Source organism: Eutrigla gurnardus (assembly GCF_963514095.1).
Source record: "Eutrigla gurnardus genome assembly, chromosome: 12".
Taxonomy (NCBI): domain Eukaryota; kingdom Metazoa; phylum Chordata; class Actinopteri; order Perciformes; family Triglidae; genus Eutrigla; species Eutrigla gurnardus.
The window spans coordinates 16,994,204-17,017,222 of NC_139926.1; positions in this window are offsets into that span (position 1 = coordinate 16,994,204).

Here is a 23,019-nt window from a genome sequence, read left to right on the forward strand (position 1 = left end):
AATGAGCAATTATCTATCGTTTGCCCACTAATACAACGCAGATAAACAACTTTGATTCATTTTGCCAGATACCTGTAAGCTATAGTGCAGTCTGTTGACTTAGAGACTGTTTAATTGTTCCGTTGAGCTCCTTTGTCCTCCGTTTGATGAATTAACGGCATTCTCAAATAATAAAAAAAAATGTTTCTCCCACGACACGAGACCATCAAATATTTACAGATTGCTTTTGCTGCAGATTTCATTGAACTGCAGTGTCATTGAACTCACACTGACTTTCACACTTAATTCGTGCCTCGTTTCTGTCTGTTAACATATCATCCGACACATATTTCATCACTTCCAGGGCTCAATGCAAGCACATCTGTTGCCAAAGCTGCCAATGGAAAAAGGCTGGGCAGCTGTTAGGGTGCTGTACTGCTTTTAGTCCACAAGATGGAGCTTTAGCTCTGTTGATGTTCTGCACTATGTGGCGGGCTGACCGTCGTTTGGCTGCATGGAATTTGCAACAAGGACTCATGTTCTTGTATTCCCTTTGCAATATATATCCGTAACCTGGAGGAGAAGCTTATAAAGTATTGAGGGGCACGACTGAAATATTGTTTGTTTTTAATGGGTGTTGAAAATGTGTGTAAATCCATGATGATCATAACATGTGACATAGGTGTAGGTGCATTGGTTTATATCATAGCATACAGTTTGTCAGGTGTTTTATTTATTTATTATAAACCCTTGTGTTTCTTTAAAAATAGAGCAAATTCTTGGCTATTCACCAATTCTGTTCATTTCTGGCTTTTCTTCAGGCTGTGAGGAAACAGCGGCCGAGTGAGGGATCTTCTGCAGCGTACAGGTAGAAAACCCCCTCCATGACATGGCTGCACCTGCTTCTCTGGGATCCAGAGAAACCGAGAAGGGTTATGATGAGCCTGAGCGGGATTTAGTTTAGAGTGAATGCTGTGAGAACATGTAAAAATAGGCTGATGATTTGAACATTTGATAAAACCGTTGAAGCGTCTGCACTTAGAGATTGTAATTTAATTAATAATTAATTAATAATCTTGTTTTGTAAGAGCAAATATTTCACCAAAATAAGTTGAATAACGCCGCCCCCTGTTTAAGGAGTTTAAGGAGCCTTTATCAGTTTTTACCCAGGTGACATGAAGGTGATACTGATTTGGTTCCCAATGGACATGACTTAATGTCTGACATAAAAAATAACTACATAATTTGTCTCAATCCAGAGGGCCGACTTGGCATGGACAGCAGCAGTCCTAAATGTCACCCTATAATGAGTTCTGGCCAAAGGTACACAGTTAGGACAGTGCCTGCTGGCACCTGGGATGCCGCCTGGCTCGCTCTTTACCCCGCAGCCATTTGGACAACCCCCGTTGTCTTTGTGAACGCTGCCGTGCACAATTTGCATCCAAACAAAAAAAAAAGTTTCACCATTGTGAAGTTTCATTTCACCCCGGCGATGGAGTCGTACAAAACGGACAACAACAGAAGACATTCAGTGTCACGGTGCTAAAATAAAGCAAGATAATGGAGAATAATAATAATATAAAAGAGTGATTTATCAAAGACATGATGTAGTTTTCTGACTTACCGTGCTAAATCTGAAGTTTAATGAAGATACCGCATTGATGTCATGGACTGAAATGATTGCAATGATCATCTTTCCACAACGCACGCCGGAAGACTTTTAGTTTTGAGGAACTTGACTCCTTTTGTTTGGCTGGTATGAGACCTATTGGCAACAAGCTGGGCTTATTATCTTACAAAGGCACGGGAGATGAGGGAACATTGTATTTAAATTAACTTTTTCTATTTCCTGGTGAATGAAATCAATTCCATCCTTTTATGTTACTTTTCATCTGCCTTTTGTCTTGTTGCGGAATCTTTTCTCTTCCTCTCTCATTCATCTGTTTTGCCCTTTCCTTGATCTGATAGCATTAAACATATAATTAAGTCATAAAGGAGGGGACTGATGAGTGTAGCAGATGGTAATTGCGTCCTACATTTGAATGAAATGATATGCATTGCTACAATTTACAGCCTTCGCCTCATATTTTATTCAGCAACCTTTTATCTCTTTTCCTGCAGAATTATTCTGCAATAAATTTAGACATCTTATCAATAGCTGGAGTGATAGTGGCAGAAACAGGGAAAAAATGAGCCTCTGCCGTTTTATGCTGTTTAAAATAATTTTCCATAATAAAGGAGCTATCAGAGCTGCTCTATCACTGTAGAGGGGCGGATATCCCTGCGTCTAGTAAGGCTGCCCTTGGTTTGTGGACAAGCTGTCACTCCCCTGTTAGTCTGAAGAAATGTGAAAGGACAAGATGGTTTCAGCTGCTGAGGTTTTATGAACTTCACACAGGAAAACAAGTACAACAACTTGGGAAGCAGTTGCAGTTCAGTTCTGCAGGTCTTTTCCAAAGAAACCCAAGTAAGACTGCAATTTATAAATATATTCTAGAGCTCTGCGTTTCTCGAGGTCACGTTGAGAACTTACAATTAAGTTGAGAACATTGATGCCATTAGTATGGAAGCCCAAATTGGACATGTTTCAAAACATCTTTAGATGTTTTCTTTTGAGATCACAAGTTAATTATGTCATTATCTCAAGAAAAAGGCTTTGTTATATCGAGATTATTATTATGTTTGGGTCAAATCAGTCAATGATGTAATCAAACTGCTCAGATCCAGCTGAATGACTGATGGATTTGGTGAAGTTAGCGAAAGGATACATGTGTGGCTATGCTACACTTTTAATATTGTTAACAAGGGTGCATACAAACTACGTATATGGAGACATGATTAACTAGATTTTATTCAGAAGAAATATTTACCAAGTTACCTGAAAAAACACAAAAATATATATCAATTATGAGATTTTCCATAATTCCTGACAATGACTGATATATTACATAATACAACTTCAGATCTGAAAAGAAATGGTAAAAAATGCCACACTTTTACTTCAGAGTATCTCTGAATTAATAACATTCGTGACTTGTATGTAATCAGAGTCATTTTTCTTTTAAATTTGATTGTGAATATAATCCATTTCCTTGTCAACACTTTATTTTGAAAACTGGACATAGTCACACGGTTGTCAGCAGCGAGCTGTTTGAATAATTTACCGTCGTCTGATTTGATGAACAGGGAAGTAATAAGAGGAAACAACCTTTTGTCTTCTTATCTTGAAATAACTAGAACTAATGCCATAATTCATTTGAGATAACAATATCATAAAAATGTTTGAATCATGTCCGTTTAGGGATTCCTAATAACGCCAATGTTTTCCACTAAATTACAAACGATCTAACATTTAAAAAAAAAATCCTGTCTTTTTAAGGCTTCCGTATATTAGCAAGATGTTCACTTCACTTTGTCACCCAACTGTTCGCTGGATGCCTTCCTCCTATAGAGTCATTTGTACCTTCTTCCCTGTGATGGCGGTGAGCAGAGAGGTTGAGTGGATCAGTGCCAGAAGGAGCTTTTTGCTCCATTGACATGCTTTCCTCTCATCAGTCCCTGGTGAAGTGCTGGACTCCACTGATATTTGAGAACTGGTAGCGCTGGGGCGATATAGGTTTAATTCTCATGTTGCCCCCGACCTGCCAAGTACAGTCATTGGGTGCCAGCTGGAAGGCTTTCGTGTGTTGGTGTACGAGGGTGGAGGGTGGGGGAGAATTAGCAAGGGCAGAAGAGTGGAGGGCAAGTATACAGTACATACCCAAGTGTCTCTAGACCTTGAAGGTGCTATAGAAGTGCTTTCCACATCTAGACACCCCAGGCACTTAGCGTTTAGTCAGGATGCAGGTCCATTACCTTTAAGTACAAGTACTTATGTTTGGTCGCCTGTTTTTACAGCCCTTCTGGCTTGAACGGAATCTACCCGGGGTGACCCAACTCTATTTATTGATGCCTCCTGAGTTTCCACTTGCTGGTAATAGACTGGAAAACACAGATAATGTGTTTGATCGATCAACGTGAACACATTTCATTTGTTGGGATCAATAACAGTTTCCAGTCGACAGAGCCCAAAGAACTACATTTATTTGAGCTTTTTGATTGAAGCTGTCCTTGGCAGGCCCGACAACGCGAGGTAGCCCAGACCGGGGCCCATGTGGCAGGCATGGACTCTTCTGTTTTGTTATTGCCAGCAATCTGTATTTAAAACTAATATCGGTGTGTGCTGCATGGCTTGGGGCTAAAGCCACCAAACCAATCTGATATACAGCATGGGTTTCTTTTCGGGTTCCTTGTGATGTGAATTAGAATGTGAAAAATAACAATTCCCTTACATTTTTCCACCGGTATCCATTTTTTCATTTGAGGGCGTAATGATTAGATTTTTTTTTTTTTTCCAGCAGCATGATTTGTATTAGCTTTTCACTGTGTTCGAAACATAATAGAAAAGTGATGTGGAACCAAAGGGAAAAAGAGGAAATTAACTGAAGAAAGAAAGACGTTTCCACGACTCAACCTTTTGCAGTTTTCTTCATGTTCCTGCTTTTCATGATCATGCTCTGTGGAACGCCCTGAAGACATGAGAGCCCTTGCTCTGTGTCATACAGTTCCAGGCCAGGCCGCTACCTTTGTGTGCACACACAGACAAAACAGTATGAGATGGGAAGTCCACATGGATAAACATTTACTACGGTAGGTGTTGCTTCAGGCAAGTACTATTCAGGGGGAATTTACTGTGTATACACCGGTGTTATGGCAATAACCTTCTTATAGAGCCTTTTTTTTCAAAGCTTTTTACTCCAGTGTAATAAACGGAAAGCATAAAGGGGCAACGTACTATTGATATTTGTCATATTTGACCAAACCTGAAGGATTAGTGTGGTGATATTTTAGATATTTTTTATGTCGTCAATAAATTCAATGGAAAGACACCAACAATTAACTGATCAGAGTACTTGTAAGTATTGCTTGCGTAGCTTAATCCTCTGTGCCATCGACCGCCATTGTTCACCAAAACAATATTAAGATTATATCAATGAGACACAATATTGACAGAAGATTGACATTTTTCTTTATTATGATCAACATGTATCTTATCGTTCATGGGATTTATTGACAGTAAGAACAATAAGGAATAACAGCAGCCTTATCTTTATATCTTATAGATTTAAATGCATTACATTTAAATCTATAGCAATTGATTTATTTGGCCACTTGGGGGCAGCAGAAATGTGCTGTAAAAAATCCCTGACATATTAACACCTTTAAGTTCATGTGTTAGCCTATATCGGAGTCCTAAAACGTCCCTCTACAGCCTCATTGTGTGTACTCGTGCTCATGTGACCATGGTGTAGCTTGTTCGTAACGTTTGCATTCCCACTTCAAATATCATAAAGGCTTTTTGTGCTGATTATTTGCTAAAACGTGCAAATATCATAATCTTGTTGCTGCCACAGGACTTATTTTCTCCAGTGATCCAAAATCCAGTGGAGAAATCCCATTGGCTTTTTGTCAAAGGATCCAGTGCGACGGTAACGTCTGGGGTTGGCCTACAAAAGTATGTTATCCCTGCAGACACGTAGCAACGTTTACATTTGTCATTTACTGTATTTGTTGAATTGTGTTTTTGTCCACCTAATAAAAGTCAAATATTGACTCTTTGAGCTCTGGGTTTGGTCTCACTTCCTCAGGGAAATATCTGGCTGCTAATACTCCACTAAGTTCACTCGCTGGTTGCTAACTTTGGCTGTCTGCTGTTCGGATCGGAAACCCATCTTTAAGGATTTAGATTTCTGATTTTTCAACGACCGCCAACATCAGCATGAAAACTGTTTCAATGGTTTTTGTCCTTCATGCCCATGACTTGAATTGAACATCTTCCTTCACTGTACGACCCCAGTCTATTTTGTGACCCCTGGACACTAGAGCAATAAGGACGGTGCCTTTTTGCAGTCCGCTCTTACTGCGGGCTCCGTGTGTGATTGCTGGGTGGCTGTATTCACGGGGAAGGGCACGGACTCGGAGTGGAGGACAATGCATTGAGACTGCTGGTCCCTGTGCCTTAGATTTGGCACAGGTTAGGGAGAGGCATGAGATGCATATTGTTTGTGTTCATTTGAATAAGGACAAATGTCAGATTTCCATGGCTCCGGGCAGCCTGCATGTTAGATGATCAACTCTTTTGGGCCCCTGGATGTGGGGTCATCAGTAGCGCTTCCAGGTCACTGTCACTGCATGCCGGTTTGGGGCCATAATTGACCTTTTGACAGAGCGCAGGGAGACAGCCTTTCTCTCAGGGCAGGAATAATCACTTTAGATTTACTTGTGGCTGAGCTCATGTCAGCTAATTAAAATGTTTGTTCTCTTAGAAATTACATTTCTGATTCCAGAAAATGGTTTTATACTACTATGGTTTAAAACATTATGAATACACCAATAAAATAATATAAATATATATAGAAATCCTGTAAGTCATTGGCAGGTAATTGATGTTTTTTTCTTTTTTTACATATGAAAATACATTAATGATCTCACATCTGTTAGGCCTTAATAATGATGGCTGCAATCATTCCTCATGTTTTCCCCTCGTCTTCATGCGAGTCGGTCAGTCATTTACTTTTATTTTTTTGTTGTGTGAACAAAATGAGTCAGTGCTTCTCATGACATACTGTAAAAGTGCCATCGTTCCCTGTTGTTGTGGTGTGTGTGGCTGCAGAGAAAGGTTGAATACAGCCCGTATCCCACAAGCCCTTGAGCTCCCTCAGGCTTCTTTCCGGTCCAGGATCTCCAAAGAAGCGTGCGTTTACCCTTCACTGTGCATGTTATTCCTCACAACATAGCACCCTCGGCCATGTCTCTGTCTTCATAGCCCTTAACATTAACTTTCATTCACACCATGTACTCTCACACAGGAACATTTTCTCATCACAATACCCAACATTTATGTTGCCGTTTTCTTCTCCTTCCCCATCTTTCTCCAGTATAAGTGATCATTCCCTGTTTGTTCCCCCTTCTAATTATTCCTTTGCTGATTAATGGCATGTGCCACATTGTTCTTGGTTCCTCAGCTATCATATAATAAAAAAACAACAACACGTTTCTCTTCCATCACATTGTGCTTCAAAATGCTACAGTTTTAGTTTCAAGCTTTATTTATCAAATCCGGTTGCATGAGTTGGAGTGTGAAGAAAAATGCTCCCAGCGTCTTTGCTGGGATCTGGAGAGTATTTACAAAAAAAAAAAAAAAAAGCAGCAAGAATGCCAGGGGTCAAGGCTTTGAGACCAGGATATTACATTATTAATTAAAATACAAGTTGCCTTGTTGCCCATGGGTATACAATGTAACACACTTGATTGAATCAGGTGGTGGCAGCCTAGGCCTTTTGTATTTTGCGCTTGAAGGGACGAGAGAAATTTGAGCTCGGCTGTATTACTCTACACACAAAAACATGTTTTGAGAAACGGTTGTGAGCTGTCATTGAAAGCTATGGTAGATTTAAAACGCAGTTAACTTCCCTTGCAGTAGCTGGATGTGATCCATCAGGTATTTCTTTCCCTCTCTTATTGTGAAGTTTAAATGGCTAATATGTGATTATCTTGTCTATCTATTTGTCTAGATCTTTCCATCTACCTCTTTCAGTCTGAATAAAGACACCAATGTACTAACGTTCACCTTTTGCTCACTATTTATATAATATTAACCATGCTCAATGAAAAATAGAAAATATTTAAGTAACTGCCAATATTCAATGAAGGTTACACTATTTATAATATATTTTTTTTACACTGTAGCTTCTGTAGCCAACAGTGATTATTTTACCTGGTTGGCTTGGTTTAAAAATCCTGCCTCTTTCATGTCAACCAGTTATATTGATACACACAGGGTGATCAGGGTCAGTTGTGCTGGAAAGTTTTAAAGATATTTGTATGTTTTTTCTTTCTTTTGACTACATTCTTGTCCCTAATTAAGTCTTCTTTAAGGCTGCCACAGAACAGGACGTACCATTATTTTTAGCAGTGTTTTGTCCAAGACAATAGACAGCCTTATTCTGTATGCCAGACATACTAGACTTAATATCGGATATTTCTCATTTGTTTCTGCCAATATCCAACAATACCTTGTTTCTTTAGTGGTTGTGCCCAGACAGCTTCTTTTTCTTTAGGTCATCTACACCTTATTGTCTATATCTAACCATGAATTGAGGAAAAGTCACCTGTCATCCTCATTAAGGGTCACAGAAGTGTGAATATGTAAACTTGTGACATAATGAAGTTGATCCCGGTTCTTTTAGTGCTGGGTGGGAGTGATAATGGCACCAAAAACACGAAAGATAACTGTAATAAGTGTTGGTGTGTGAGTTAAATATGGAGGGAGAGGGAAACACTGTTTGGCCATACAAAGAGACAAAATCTGGGGTAAAAAAAAGACATTTTCAACTGTGCCCCCTTTTCTAATTTTAATTCCCCTTCTCCTCTCCCTTGATTCCTACTGACCTCCAGTCTAGGTCTGTTAGATGTAGTCCAGGTCATAACAGACAAACGAACGATGGAAATATCAAAGCCAGCCCAAGGCCTTTACATTCGGTTTTCTGCTCCAGGTAATCGCAGTGTGTAGATCAGTGCGGAGCACAGCTGAGGCCTTGTCTTCTCCTTAGCCTTAGTCTTTTATTCCGCTGACCTCCTTCATGAGGCTGAATTCACCGACTCCATTTCTGCTGCCATAAGCACATCGCCAGGTTAATTACGTCTTAATACAGCGTGGCCACGGATATCAAAAATGGCAAATTCTAATGAGATTCCATTAATTGGAATGGTGTCGCTGAACCGATACTGTATATTTAGCTCATATTCTTTACAAAGAATAAAGAGCTGAAAGGAAATCTGAAGGCTTCGGAGTGATGGTGCCGTCTATCCATTAGACATAGACCTGGATCCATCTGGAAACAAAGTGTGTGTCAGTTAAGCAGCCCAATTGTGTGAGATCATAGCTGGCTGTTCAGCGTGCGAGGTTCTGAAGTGTATCGAGAGGCACAGCTGAGTGAGTCGAATAGTCTGTGGTCTATTGATAACTCGCGCCTGTTTTAAAATCCTGGCACAACAATGCAACTAGGGCCTTGTGTGCTCCGCTGAGCAACAATACCTTCTCTCACTGGCAGCTTCACTGTAATGATGACAAACAACAATAAAGGATTTTTTTTTTTTTTTTCCATGGGCTTCTCCTTCCTGGAACCTTTTGATAAGAATATTTTAAGTTTATCATTAGATTGACTACAGGAAATCATTATTTATAAAGTAAGAAAAGTTGTGTTTCTATTAATATTAAAAGAAATGTAAGGGAGATCCACATTGAGCTGTAAAAGGGAAGCGTACCTGTCTTTATTTCTATCTCTTGCTCTTTGCTCCTTGCCCCCACTGCCATCCGCCCACCTCCACACACACACACACACACACACTCATATTTGCGGACTTCATTTCTCCAGCCCCGTCTGTCTCGGTGTGTGCATGGAGCTGCAGTGGCTGGGCCAGTAGCTGGGAGGTATGGTGGAGTGTAAGCAGTGTTGATGTAGATGGCCCCTGGTCAGAGGCCAGGGCCTGGCTGTTAAAACGCAGCCTCTTTTGTGCGTCAGAGCCAGCATCGCCAGTCCTGTTCCACCCCTGTCGCTAGGGGTGGGGAGGCATTTACCCACCACATGCATTCATTCCATTGGCAGTGCTTGATGCAGGGCTAAATGGCATTGTTACAACGTGCCTCTGCGAAGTGTTGACAGGTCCATATGCTAATTTTAATGAATACAAGGGAGCTGTGGTTTTTTATTCACCTCAACTCAGCTGCAGAATCCTATCTGCACCTAGACTAGCAAATATAATTGCAGCAAACTCAAATGAGCTCATTAGGAAATGTATTGAATTTACACATTATTTCCAGTAGTTAAGCTGAGTTATTTTCCCCAAGGACTCAATTACATACTCATTTGTGACTCAGGTAAATGGCTTTCTGTGTGCGACTTTTTCAACTGCAAAATTGTAGTCACTGAATAATTTGTAAGAAAGCTGTTGTACAAGCACATCTATTGACATTCATTTGTGTGCGGATTTCAAAATGGAAGGGGGAAAAAAAAAAAACCTGCAGACGAGATAACTACTCGCTTTTGTTCCTTTATTCACTTCATTTGATTAACTCAAACATTTCGTTCACTCGTGGGTTATTTCAACGTGCGCTCATCAGTCTTCAGTGGGGTTTTCCTCGCAATGTTTTTGTTCACAACAGCCCTGTTGTCTTTCCGACACATGTCGTTTCATCAGTGAGCGCGTGGATGAACTTTATCTCGTCAAAAGTGCCAGCGCAAGTCCTTTTTCACAATGAAAAAGACCTGGTGAGTCAGGGTTCAGTATCAGGGATTATGCCAGCCTACTGCGCTCTGAAATGAAAGTGAACATTCATCCAGTGACTCATTTCTTGAACCATGTCCTCCCCGAGTGACAATGAGGAGATTGTTAGGAGAACGGACATGGTGTGGAAACTATGTGACAAAGAGGAGTGCCCAAAATTTGAATTCCTCGTGAAATTGCTGTTTGTTCTGTGTGAAAACGGCCTGGTTTGCTGGAAAACAACAAAGAATTTTTGGATGGGTAAGCATAAGGGTTTCCACAGAGCTCCGTGTTGGCTTGTACTGGATGAACTAAAGTGACTCTGGCTCTTGGCAGGGTTCCCGGGAGCACATTGAAGACCGTTTTAGTGGACTTCAGTGATCAAAATGTGCCACTGATGGCTGGTATGCATGATATAATGTTCCACAACTTCGCTGTGATCTCTTTGTGATTGTGAGCGTGGTGCACTTCAGGGAAACAACTGGGCCCTCCACACTGAGGCTCTCTTCTTGGCTTTACTGGACAGTCCATATTGGAGGGTGACAGAGGAGATTTTTGGAGAGGATGACTTGTCATAAAGGTCATTCTCCAGATTCAAATTCACAGGATCGTAAGCACATGGCTTCCTCCTTGCTCTGCTGAGCCAGCAAGCTGTCCAGCCGAAGTTAAATTTAGTCTTCGTGTTATTCTCTGCACCTCCGTATTGTGATTTTATGGTATTGTGGTCTGTGCTGGCTGTCCTCGCCCATGGAGTGGCCATAAGGGAAGTTGGGACTGGGTCTAGTGCAGCCCTGACCCTGCAAGCCTCGGTCCAAACACATCCTCTGCACTCAGCTGTAAATATCACCAACAGCTGGTGGCACACAAGTTAGTCGTGCTTAACAAATTACTGGCCTACATGTGGAGGGGCAGGGGGGGGCTTCACTAGCCTCCTTGCCAATAAAGTGGCCATGCAAGTAGAATCTGCAACCAACCGGTTTTTACTGTAAAGGAAAGAAAATCAGTCTTTTTCCGTGTGGAAAAAGATTTTATTAAGGGAATCTATAGAGATTTAGCAGTGCAGTGTTGTCCAGCATGGTAGATAAACTCAATTTTTAAGACCCATTCCAGTTAAAATGAACAGAAGGTCAAACTTTTTTTTTGGAAACACAAACCTGTTTGATCCCACCTGTCTTCGCCTCCTACTCCTCACAGACACACGGGGCTCTGTTTAGAGAGAGATAGGAATTATCAAAGTCACCTTTGAGCTCAGTAGCCCGTCTAGTGCTCATGGTATCAAACATAATGACATTCAGCGGAGCCCAGATCACATTTATGATAGCATATTTGATATAGCTGTACACCGGCAAAAAAAATAAAAAAATAACAACGCAGCCTAAAAGAATAAACCCCCCAACACACCACCCCCTTTTTTCAGTTTAAACACAATCCATTTTCCAGTGTAAATCACTTGTCACTCCATTGCAAATGTAACTGCTCTGATATGAAAGAGAGAGGTGGAGAGAGAGAAAGAGAGGGAGTAAAGATTATCTTTTGGGCCATTTCACTGGCACCGTTGCATGACAGAGACTGACAGCTCTTTCAGATGACTGACAGGTGTCCTTTGAAATGCCGGTGAAGCAGCTTCTGTTCAGACCGTTGAAATGCATATTTTCAGCTCTTATCATAAAGGCATGGATGGCCCAGATAGGTGCCGTTAACATTGCAAATGGCTCCAGAATTATTCATTGTCAGTGCTGAAGGAAAGAATGGTGGTGGTGGTGGGGGGGGGAGTTTGATTATTCTGCTCACACAATGGCAGGGTGCTTAATGATTCCTCTCCACCTTGGCAGCGGCATGTGCCGACTTCAGGCGCTAGCGGCGGGTGACACAGGTCTGGCCAAGTGTTAGAGCAAGATCATACGTCCGGGTCCCCATTTTAATTTCTAATACATTAATCTTTTCCTCCCAGATCCTCCATGAATATTCCAGGGCTCCTTGTTTGGTGGGAAGGCTGTCTTGCTTTCATCTATTCAGGTGGTTTCATTCACTGTGAAAGCCAGCTAAATGGACCCGATCAGTCAATGACAACCGGGGTACAATAGAGCCCGGTAACACGTTCCTTTTCTCCTTTCAGCCTCCTGATAGACAACCCTGACACCTGCTCCCCGGGGAGACCCTCCGCCAAGTCACCGCACTGTTCCTTGAGAGACTTCCCTTACTTTATCAGCCCATAAAGGATTGTCACAGGTGACTATATCAGCCGAGGCATGGAGCTGCTCCCTCTGACCCGCCCTGCCGGCGAGAGGTCGAGGCACCGCGCGCCGCGTCGCAAGCGGATTAAGGTGGCTTAAACGCTGTCGTACACGTGGATGCGGCGCTTCACGCTTTTCTAAAAAATGTTAAGCCTTTTGTTCTCTTCCATTAATTAGCATTGTCTTAAGTTCATTAGACCACCGCTGGCGTTGTTACTAATGAGGCGACGTAGACCCCCTACATCAGCCGTAGCTTTGTAGTGCCTGACCTGACAACGGCTCCTACGCTTTCCTGTCCGCGCCGTAATGACATGCAGGGAGGACTGCAGGAAGCACAGTTCCAGACCAGAGTGAGGCACTAATTTATGGTTCAATTTGTAAATTGAATGATTCAAATTGAAAACAAAACTTTGCATCGATATGTTTAAGAGGATAACACAAAATGTACAAAGATTTCTACTGATTTAGAATGGTGTCCTCCAGTTAATAGCTGAGGTGGACTGTGTGAGATTAAAAGATTGTTAGCGGCTTGGAGAGTGGTGTTAAAGTTACCTCTCTTCTTTTCTAAAAGATATTTCAGGCCAATCCAAATGAGCCTATCAGTCAAACCTCCCTTTCTCCACAGCTAAATGAGACTCGCAGGGCCCTGTATTCTAGAGCGGCGCCACACGGCACTATAACTCAACATGGGGAACACCTTAACAGTGGAAACTTAAATGTGCATTGGCATATATGGATATTAGAAGTGTCAAGCACAGTGATGTAGATTTGGTGCCATTCATAATTATGATATCTGATTTTGGCTCAGAAGGGACGCTCTAGAGAGAAAGCGGGGGGAGAACACCAATATTTTAATGGAGAGGAGACAGCCTTCTCCCTCAAGGAACATCTTCACTGACACTGGCTGCTGGAAAATTGGGATTTATACTTCCTGTTTTCTATTAATATGGAGATGAATACAGGTGTTCCTGTGTCGTAAAATTAGTTTAGCTCTTGCAAATTGCAATTACACGTGTTGGGGGGAAAGAAGTGATGTCTGTGCGTTTTCACAGGCAAGAGGAAATGTAAGAAAATTAGGAAAAATATCTAGATTTAAAATGAACATAATAACGTGTAATTCCATCCTCTCCAGCCCCCCCAGCCTTGTCTGGCAGCTGCACCTATTTGTTCTGGTGGTGGCTTAACAGACTAGTACACTTTTCCTCGCTGCTCATGCAAGGAAAATAAGCTGTGAAATGCTTCCCTCTTCAAGGGTGAAGACTTGGAAAGGGCTTCAAACCCCGGATGTCATCCAAAAATTCCCCGCCGCCTTCCTAAGGGGCTTGTGGAAGAGCATTGTTGAGCAGAGGGCACTGGTGAATGTACCAGCAAGGTGAGGTGGGGCTCAACCGCAGGAAAACGCCAAGCTAGCAGCGGTGATCGGCTTATAGCTGGCGAACCCTGGCGCAGGAAGCCCATCAGGACAATCACTGAAGGTTGGGTAAGATGATACTTCTCAGAACCAAATAATCAATCACACAGAGTGGCTAATCTTGCTCTGAGTAATCTCCAGAAAAAGTTATTTGCGTTGCTCTCAATGGAATAGTTCAAGCTGGCAAATACTCATAATCATGTTTTCTCCGAGTGTTAAATGAGAATATTGATAAACTCTCACTTCTGTCTGGTCAATATGAAGATATAACTGTTACCGTAGCTTCTTAGCTAACCTGGCTCTGCCTAAATCGAAGTGTCAAAATGACACGTTGTGGTTTTACGAGGTGTTATGTGCAATCGGACTATTAATTGGCAATCTTCGGGTCTGAAAACCGAAGCCAATGCAGAGGTGCCTTCAACGTTCTTTCTAATAGCCAGCAGGGGGCGACCCTATGGTTGTAAAAAGAAGTTTGCTTGTGTAGTCTATGAGAAAATGATGAAAAACAGAGCATGCTGTTTGTTTTAGATGATAAAGCAGGGTATGCCTTGATATAAGGTTACTACCACAGCGTTCTGGTCTGGGAGTTTTGTCTATGTTTTGTTTTAGAACATGAACCCTTTCACAGTGTAAACTCAAAGCTTCAGAAACAGACATAAAACCGATGATTGACATCACTGTACATACACTTCTTATATGTCTATAGTCAGGCAGTAGCTTTCTGCCGTCTCCACTGCTGGGCGGCTGACTGTAGCTTAATATTTATCAGACGGATAAGAGAGGTCCTCATCTTGCTCCCACACTATAAATCAAGATAATGACAGTTATTAAAAAAAAAGATTATTGAACAAAAAATATATATCAATTGGTGCCTATCCACTCACAGTTTTTGTCATTAGCGGTTCCTCTAGTTCTGCGACTTAATCAGTATCAATGTATTTTCCATTCCACAGTATTAGAAAACAAATGCACCACTGATTTATAACAAGACATGCAAGCAGCAGCATTTACCTGGCATTGGGCTAACTTTCTCTCCACAGCCAATAGAGAGGCTCTGGTATTGAGGCGAGACATTAATTCATTGTGTCAACCTGTCCCCCTGGAATATTTATGATGCTAAATACATTTAATTAGGCACTGGAGCTCTGATGGGAGAGAAAATGCACTGTCAGTAAAAAAAAAAAAAAAAAAGAAAGAAAAGATTTTGTTACCTCTAATGCTGATCGGCTGGTAATGCTGCTTACTCATTGTCAATGACAGGAGGAGCAAACACACCGGAGAGGGAATTTAAATCACTCAAAATCATTTGTGGCACGTTCATTACAATGTTATTATAGCACCTGAAGAGGATCGTACAGGCGCTTATTGAGAGAAGGAATATTTCCCTGAGCAGGTTTTGGCAGGCCTTTAGCAGGTATTATTATACATATTATTGCCCTTCATTGAAACGTTTCCACAGAAATCAAAATTCATTATGAAGTTAAAGGGATTGGGCTTTGTTTTATTAGACACTTCAGTTAAATGTATTAGAGTTGGGCAATCCGTGCTATTAATTAGCCTGCTGATAGCTAGTTATATTTTTATAATAAAAATTTAAAAAGTATATATAATTTGTACTGCTGAGCTCCAAATATCACAAAAAGACAGGCTTTGATTCATTGGCTGACAGCTTGGAGTAAAGTGAGACATCATGTCTGTCTGCGATAAAAAACATGGCTACAGTAAATAATAGCCGGTTTCCATCTTGACATCTGTCATCCGAGTGGAAATGGATGGGGAAATGACCGGCTCTCTATCGGCCCGAGCTCTGCCTGTGTCACTGGCTGAATGATGCAAATGGAAGATAATATCAATGCTATACTGAATGGCATTACTCCAAATCTAATGTCATTAATAGCGTGGGTATTAGCGCTGCTGTCTGGAGGTGGTGGTGGTGTGCGCTGCTCCGGCTTGACTGACACACAGATTAAGTGCAGTGACAGGGAGCACAATAAAGTCATCAGAGAATGTGACATGTCAGTTAGGGGGGGGGGATGAAGGGATGAATTGTCACTCTCTGTCAGAGCCCATCCTCTCGCTTATCCGTGATGTCCCATACACCACCGTGGGAAAACGGGACGGCATGGCCGCTTCAGACAAATATTTATTCAGGTAGAGGACAAGTGTAGCCACTCAAGCTTCCCTGTTCACTGCATGTTTACAAATTTGTTCCCAGAAGAATGATGGGATTAAAAGCAAAAAATCTTGACAATGTAATATTTGAAACGTTAAAATAGGGGAGGACATTGTGTTCGGTTTCAGGAAGTTAACATTATGTCCCGGCTCCAGACATACAGTTTAATCCATAGATGATATCATGGTTGTTTCTATTCTATTTAATTTGATTTATAAAGGATGTCAGTCAACATTCCAACAAACATATCAGCCTGTTTTATTATCAGCCAAACCATAATTCCTCCCCTCTCTGTATAAAGAATAAATCCATTGTGTCAAGCCTCCATAAGACCTCAGTATGGGTTTGGAGATTGAGTATCCCTGGGATTTTTTTTTTTTTTTTTACAGAGTATACAGTCTGGCCAAAAGATGGCAATGTTGCAGTGCTGAATTCCAAATGAGTTTTCTCCTGGTTGGCCCCCCCATCGCAGACTGGCCACTGCCTTCCCCTGCAGCACTCTTGCTTCCAAACTCGCCCAGAGATTTGTCATCGCTCACGACTGTAGTGAAGTGTAAGAATAACGCTCGAGTCGACCACTAAACTTCCGTCAGAAAAGTTGATTACATGGAGGTCAAATAAGAAGACAAATACGGTGTGATAGGTTGAAGGAATTGGGCCAAATAGCATTGAATGCACTTCTCCCGTCATACAGTATGTGCTGCTTAGTATCCAATTAGTGCTGTGTTTCTCAGCACAATTTTCATTTGATAAGTGCTATTTGCACTTGGAAGATTTTCTTTTGAGTTTCTCAAAAACATTTCAGTGCATTTGGTGCTGCCAAATTGACTCCCAGCAAGGCAGCAATTGGACAGCTATTTAGCACTTTAACACTTGACACACCACTGTAAATGGAAGTTATATTCCTAAACTGCAAGAGTTACCAGAACGGCTCTGCTGAAAATAAATCGCCAATTCACAACAAGATAACGTGCTTCCAAGATGTTTGCAGAGGGAGATTTAGTAAAAAAAAGAACAAAAAAAAATAAAGAATCGAAGAAAGTTACACTTTCTCTTGTTCACTTTAAAGTTTTCACACCTGATTGCAGACTCTTGTGCGACACTTGTTTGCTCCGTTGTTTTGATGCCAGCGGGGAGAGAACTCTCTCCCATGGCCACTTTGCTGGTCTTTATTATTGGCTTATTGCCTTTAAGCTGTCACCACTCAGAGCATTTCTTCTCTCAGGGGATTGTCTTCTGGGACTCGAGACGGAGCTCGGCTGGCTGCGACTACTCAGCTCTGTTGCACACTGCTACTGTCTCGCGTTGCAATGCAATGCGCTCTCATACGGCTTATTTTGCACCGACTGCTCCACATATCTGTGTGTGAAGAACATTTCAATTTACAAAAGCAGTTAATGAAGCTTTTATTTTGCACATTTATAACATGTTTACAGTTTTATTTTGCCTTCTGTGATGTGCAAGACAGCTATTCTTGTTTAGAACGGCTTTGTTCCTAAAGCATAATTGCATTGTACAATAGGCTGATGTTTTTACTGCATAAGGTCAATACATAAGAAGAACAAAAGAGCTGAGTGCCAGTCAGGACTCAGTCAGGTAGCCTCTTTGCTTTTGGCAACTGTTGTTTATTGGCTATTGCATTAAAGAGAAAGTGTTCCAGTTAGATGTTCAAATAAAAACCCAGAGAGCAGGGAAATCCATAAATATTTTTAATTCGGTGGGGAAAAAATCACAATTATTTTTATTGATATACACTTTAATTAAATACTCTGGTAATCTATGCATTTTATATGCTTTTGGCAACAAAAAAAAAACATATTTAAGCTTTTGTTTTGGAAATGTGACGTATGGCAAGGCCCGACGCGAAATAGTTGAAATAGGGTGTGATTTTTCTGCTCCCGCGCCTAATCCCACCATTCCTCCACCTCTCCTCTCTCGTGCCAGTCACATTTTCTAATTAGCTTTCCCTGTGGAGGAAGAAGATGGATTATATTTTAATATCTAGGGCCTAAAATTAGTTTATATTTTAGCAAGTTAGCACTTCTCAGAAGTTGATTTACTCTTGAAGCTGTAAAACCCAGTGAGCTCGCAATTAATCATTCTCTTTGGTCTTGTTCTCAAGGAAAACCAGGCTCCGGTGTCACAGGCTGGATCACAATAGGTAAACACCTAATTTACACTATTTAGAAATCACCTCTCTAGTATTGTACAACACATGACACTCGCACCCTCAATTGTTCTGTCCTGCTCCAGTTATTAATTACTGCACACTTTTAACAAAAGCGATATTGTCTATGACTAATCATCGACACAGAATGATTAAAGATGTTCCTGGCTTTTTTGAATTACTTGCTTCCCCTTCGTCTGTGTTCATTCATGAGCTCCGTGTCGCTGCCTTTTTTTCCCCCCCTTCTCCTTGGTCAAGAATTCGGTTTGCTGTTATCCGATTACCAGCGTCCTGAGAGGCTTTCACAGGCCCATCCATCAAGACTAAGGGGTTGAGGGGGAGCCTCGACAATGCTGCTGCAGTGATGTAAAGCACTGAAGGATTCATGGTTATTAAAAGGTAAGCACAGTTTTATATAGGAATACAGAAGGCTTACCACGCAATATAACATTACGTGATGCTCTGTCTTCTCCCCCAAATATGTTAAAAGTCGCTTGTTTCTGCAAAACTTCAAATATTCCACTAAGATAAAAATGTGCCTATTTTAAAACACAAAACTTGAATGTAAAACTGCTATAAAATGACAGCGAGCGCTGCGGAAATGTTGTCATACTGACCCCCCCTCAATATGGCTTGAGTGGCATGTGATTGACAGGAGAGCAGGAGGATGGACGCTGTCCTTCACCACACAGCCCTCCTTCACAGAGTGGGGATCTGGATCTGGCAGAGTGCTGTTTGGTGACGGGAGGTATAGAGCGGTGTCGGGAGGATCATCACTGGCTCTCTCCCAGGGAGATGAGCAGCATAGGCCAATTTCATATGCGGGGCTTGGCCCCTGGGTCTGAGTGGAGGTGGGCTGGGTCCACCCAGTATCCTGGCTTCATTAATCATCCCGCCAAGGCTTACCGGCAAACCCCCTCTCCGCCTTCTCCTAGACAACCCCTCGGATTACACAGAGCCAGCGAAATGTCAGCCCAAATCTGAGTCTTGATGCAGATAATCATTTCAATAATATTTCTCCATTTGTGCCCCTGATGCCAGGGGAATAAAGCTTTTCCACTGTCAGGTAGCATAAGACTACAGTTGGTGGGAATACTTGACTCTGAGCCAGATGGCTTAGCCATGCTTGCAGCATATGTTCAACAAGCAGTCCTGTGCCAAGCGCGCATTAGGTTTTTATTAATTTGAAGCAGGCAGGAATGCAAACGTATATATTTACGTGATCCCACCACTCCCCATCCCTCAACCCCAGTGCTCCCTTTAGAAGTTAACTCGACTCTACCGGTGTCTGCAGCAAGAAAAAAAAATATCATTGTGGTTCTTAATAAGTAATATGATTTTTTAAAATATTTTTATTTGCCACATTTCTAATATTACCAGAAAATGTGTATAAATATTATATATAAATATTTAAATTACAATTAAGACATTTTCTCTTTTCTCTTTAAAAAAAGGAAAATTAGTTTGTTGCTAATCAAAGGCAATTATAACGTATATTTATGGCTCTGATATCTGCCATAGTGGCGTGGGCTGTTACAAAGCAAATTACCATTTAGATGCATGAATATGCTTGGGTCCAAGACAAAAGAAACAGTACTGCATGGGAGGGCAAATTTATTCATTACCACTAAGTTGAACTTCCCTTTAACAGCCCTGTGCTCTGCAATCCTGGGAGTTCTTCTCTCAGTGACTTATGGTAGTGCAGGGGGGAGGGGGAACGGCGCGCCGAAAATGTCAATAGAAATAGTAAGTGTGAGAGGGAAGGCTTGCCTAATTAGTGCCCATTTAGATTTTATGACGGCTCTGAGATCTGCTCTTCCTGACAGAGAGCACTATAGTTGCATATTGTCCTAGCCTGAGGGAACCATAGGAAAATCCAGATTTATTGTACCTATCATACCAGCATATTTCATTTGCCATTATGAGATGCCATCTTGCAATGATGCGAGATTATTTATGACGGACTAAATTGTGGGACCTGGGCGGTTGAGGAACATTTCAAAGTACCATTCCTCTTATTAACTTCTTCATTATCTGCCCCACTGTGATCTAAAAGCTCCCTCCTTCCTACCTGTGTTAACAAATACATTACTGATTGGACAATGCCTAACTGTTTTTCTACTCTCTGCATTTGTTTCCCAACATTAGCGCTGGTGCAAAGCACAACTCATCTGTTTCCCCCACTTAGGGCAGACTGTGATTTCATTAAGCCTAATTTCACATGGAGAAGTTCGGCTTCTTTTGTTCAGGTAGATGCTTTTGGTTGAAACCGGCAAAGGCAGTGTATTTTTTATGCATGAATCACGACAATATTGTGCAGTTTCTTGGGTTTTAATTACATGATTGAGGATCATATTTATGTCATTTTGTAAACGCTAAAACAAGCGTCTCTCCTGTTCCTTCCTGTCTTGCTCTGCAGTTTCCAGACGCCTGAGTGGCTTTATATATTTTGTGTATTAGGTAGTGTTTATTTACTATGTCCCTTAAACCCCAGGATGTTGGCATTTATCCTATTTACACATCAATATTATATCTCCGTGAAGGCCTTGAGAGTTGCATTTAAGTCATTGTGCAGGGTGGTATTAAAATGTACTCCATACTGTGAGGGGGAACTCGTCAGGGAATAGCTGGGCCCTGGACTCCCATTACCCAGCATAAAAGTGTCAGCCACTTTAATTACATTCATGCCTTCCCCAGTCCATTTTACTGCAGCCGCAATCAGATTTCATGCACAGATCTCCTGCCTCCGTCTCAACCGTTTGGACATAGCTGGCGCTGTGAGGAGGGTTTAACATGATTTCTAGATTTAGTTTCCTGTCCGTCGATCTGAAGCCATGATAAATGACTGTGAGTAGTGTTTAGAGGTTAGTTATACAGGTGTTTCCAGCTGGTCACGGATCCTCGGTCACAGGCTGAATGTCTGCTGCTCTATCCCTCCAATGAGAATTTGAGCATCCGTTCCCCGGGATTGTTGATGAAGTTGGCATACCCAGCCACTAAATATCAGTGCACCCCGCTGAGAGGGGAAGAACTGGTGGTACACAGGACGCCCTCACGGAGAAGGGTGGCGGCGCAGGGGGAGGAGTGTGGGGGATAGGAGGGTCAAGTTCCACCGGTCAGACTGTTAGCGAGTGCAGAAGAGGCAGTGTCACTTACTGTTTCACGGGGAAGCTTCCTGACCTTCTAGGAGTGAAAGCGAGATCCTCTCTTGTTTATACTCAGCCATGGATCAGTGCGTGGAATATGTCTACATCCTCTCAGCCAATTTCACACAGAGGAGGCGCAGTGTGGGCGGCCGACACAAGTCGTTTCCCCTGGACGATGAGGCCCATCCCTCACGCCCGTCCTTCTGTCTGTGACTGGAGGTGTAGAGACAGACACAGACAGAGGCACTCTACTGCTCCACTGGGCCACAGAACCATCCCCTCCCTGGGGACCCTCATGTTGGGACTCCGGCTCCTTATTTAAGACACAGGAAGCTCTCCAAGCCAAACAATAGTGAAATAATTATGAGATTTATTGCTTCGGTAGGGAGCAGGATAATTGTTTCATTTCATATTTTATTTCCTTACAGTTTGCAATTTTTCCTTTATTTATGTATTTATTTTTTTACAAACAATGCACAATGCATCATGGGGGGTGTAGCTTACAGTGAAGTGGTGAAAAAACATCTCACAGAGCCTCGAAGCCCTGTTTTGAAATGACAAGGGAACAAGTCCATCTAAAGGTTATTTATAGGCCGAATAAGTGGACGTAAAGCACTCAGGTGAATTATCAGAGAGGTCATTAATTACCTCTAATGATTTGAACGTGACAAGCACATTTGCTATAAAAAGTATTTATGATGCACATTAGGGCCAAGCTTTTCTTAGATCTCAGATTTCCCACATGTTTGCGGTGATTGAAATAGAAGCGCAAAACAATCCTCTCCAAACTCTTAATTAGAAAATAAGGGATTTACACCAATGTGGCTCAATCCAATTTTGCATTAACCATCAAAAGGTAATCAAAGCTCCGTCAGTGATCCCACTTCAAAAAGCCACACACACACGGCTCTTGGATGAATCCTCTTCACTTCATGCCCAATTGATCTAATTACATAAAGGGAATTCTCACTCTTTGTCTCCCTGATATAGTGGTCCCCGTTAGATCTGGCTGTTCACTTAATTAAGTCTTCATTCTACATCACAGTGGTGGACCTGGGAAGACCGTCCCGTCCTTCCAGAGCCCTCTCTCAACGCTTTGTCTTGTTTTCAGTACAGCTGGAGGGGAGGCGCGGCTCCCAAACCACTGTCTCATGTCTCCATGCTGCTCGCCTTGTAATCAGCGACCCCTGTATTCTCAATTATGGGTTGTGAATTTGGGCTCTTTGGTGACCTTCTCCCAGTGATCCTACTACTGACCCTTCAATAAGAGCGCAGCCTTCCCACCACAGTTTTGTAAGGTGCGTCACACGTTTTTTTTTTTTTTTTCATTTGTGGGATCCTTTATGAAGAGGGAAATGAAAGGAAGCGGGTCACTCGTGTTGTGTTCTCACATCTACCCACTTCAGAGGCTGTGAACAGGGGCTCGGTGTTTACTTTGATTCTATGTAAGGTACACCTTAAGTTCAAGGGTTGGAGGGCAGGAAGCATCACTCTCTTGTAGGTAATCATATCCAGCTTTGTGCTCCTTGTACCCCGACACTGAG